Source organism: Desmodus rotundus, chromosome 1 (genome assembly GCF_022682495.2).
Source record: "Desmodus rotundus isolate HL8 chromosome 1, HLdesRot8A.1, whole genome shotgun sequence".
Classification (NCBI taxonomy): Eukaryota; Metazoa; Chordata; class Mammalia; order Chiroptera; family Phyllostomidae; genus Desmodus; species Desmodus rotundus.
In genome coordinates, this window is record NC_071387.1 from 11,496,122 (window position 1) to 11,498,543 (window position 2,422).

A 2,422-nucleotide genomic window follows, 5' to 3' on the forward strand; every position below is an offset into this window, starting at 1 on the left:
CTAATTCATTTTATATGAATTATCTACATGCCTCAAAAGTCGACTATAAAACTAAGGCAGTGGAAAAGTCACAAGTGACTTTCATTTTCTTTCTTGTGCTTTTCTACGCTTTCCAAGTTGTCCTTAATTGAAAGAAAAAAATAGGAGAATGTAGTGGGTGGAGGAGGAGGAGGTAAGGCAGGAGGCCGGCTCTGAGGGCTTTGGCCTCTGATTGTCCCCTCCATGGGCAAGTGCAAAGACATAGCTGAGGGTTATGGGAGGAGACCTAACTCCCCACTGTGCATGACCTTGGGGAATCGCTCCACTGCTCCAAGCCTCCATTCTCTCCCCTCTAAACGGATCTGCCACCTGCTGGGCCTGCTTCACCAAGCTGTGGCAAGTCCTGTAACAGACAGGTTGGGACACTGCACTTCTGATGGCCCTGCACACGTGACCAAACCTCGGCCTTCTCCCTGCCCCTTCCAACTTGGTGCTATCAAATATTTCAGACACACAGAAAACAGAGGAGAAGTTTTAGACGTGAGAAGGAGAAGGTTCAGAAAGAACCTTCAAATCTTGACACCTTGCCACATTTGCCTCAGATCTTTTTTCCTAAAAAATAAAACATTACAGCCCCGGCCGCTGTGACTCAGTTGGTTGGAGCATCGTCCTGCAGCCAGAAGGTTGCAGGTTTGATTCCCGGTCAGGACACATACCCGAGTTGCGGGTTCGGTGCCCAGTCTGGCTCGTACGATCCCCAGTCTGGGCACATACAGGAGGCAGCCGATGCTTTTCTCTTGAATCAGTGTCTCTCGCTCCCTTTCTCTCTCTAAAATGCAATGAAAAGGTGTTCTCGAGTGAGGATTTAAAAAAACACAGAAATAATTAAAGCCCTGTGTACCTCTTTCTGATCTCGTTGCCATCCCTCCCTTCCCAGGGACAGCCACCCTTCCAAATGTGGCGTCTTTGCTGCTCCATGCATGCCTTAAACTTCCCTCTCTGACTGGAACCCTAAAACTCTGTGTGAATGTTTAAAACAACTCTTTGTATTACACTGTGCCTCCTCCACAACTTGGTGTTGTCTTTTCCTACACAATGTCTATGGTGAAGCCTACAGCCTTAGTTTCTTTTTCACCTCAGTGCATCATTCCACTGTGTGAATAGATCACAATGTATCTGTCTCCATGGCTGTTGATGAATAATTCATCAATGTCTAATTTCACAATTATATGTAGAGTGAGTGGAGTGGAGTCAGTGGACTGTAGATAAGAGCATCTTGAACTTGACTGGATGTTGCCAAAGTCCACTCCAAAGCAGTGGTAGCCAGTTACGTCTCTGTCAATGTTGTTGTAAGGGCCCCCAAGGCGGCACATCCTCGCCACCCCCTCCCTTCTCCCGACATCGGGAGGTGAAATGGGGTGTCATGACTCTTCATTTGCATCTCTCACATGACCAGTGAGGTTGAACCTTGTTTCATATTTTTGGCCATTTAGGTTTCCTCTTTTGTGAATTGCTTGTTGGGTTAAATGCCTTTAACCCATTTTTTTCTTTACATTGGACTGTTTGCCTTTCCCTTGTTTGTCTGCACTTTCAACCTACTTCTGCCGGGTCCCAAAGCAAGTTCAGATTACGGCATTTCTCTGCTCTGGACTTCCAACGGCTCTTCTAGCACATGTGCCACTTGTCACCCTGTACAGTGGTCCTGCATAGCCTGTGAAGTGAAAATCAAGTTCAGGCCATTACATCCAGCTCTACCTTCTCCAACCTCGCCTCTGACTGCTTCCCTCTACACACCTGAACTCCAGCCCCATACACGCAACTCTCTCCAGCCCAGGCTCCTGCAAGTACCATTTCCTTCACCTGGAAGGCTCACATCCTTAGTTCCACATTCTACCTAAATGTCACTTTTTAAATTCTCTCTCTTAATTCAAAGAGTCCCTGCAAAACATCACTGGCCACACTATACCTTTCCAGTAGCATTTTTAATGTCCTGTTTTGCAGTTTTAACAATGCCTCTTTATACACCACTTTTCCGATTACAAAAGTACCTGCTCCTTCATCATACTATTTTAACCTTCGTTCATAATCCAATTTTAACCTTGTCTAAGCAACAGCCCTGTAAGGTGGAATAGCATTCTTACCCCTTTTGAACAGATGAGGAACTATGACCTAAAGGGAGACTAACTTACCACCCACGATCCTACACTGGCTCCAAGGCAGAGCTGGACTCAAAGGCAAGACTCTTACACCACATCCAGTTCACTGCGCCACGCCTGTCATATTTGTATATGTGTTGTTGCTGCTTGTTCCAACACCTGACACCCCATGAGACTGTGGGCCCCACAGCTCCCTGTTATAGTTCAGCCAGGGGTGCACTCAATGAATATTTAATTTCTTGACAAAGTACAACAGTCACTGCAAACCCACTGGGCACCCAGGGCTT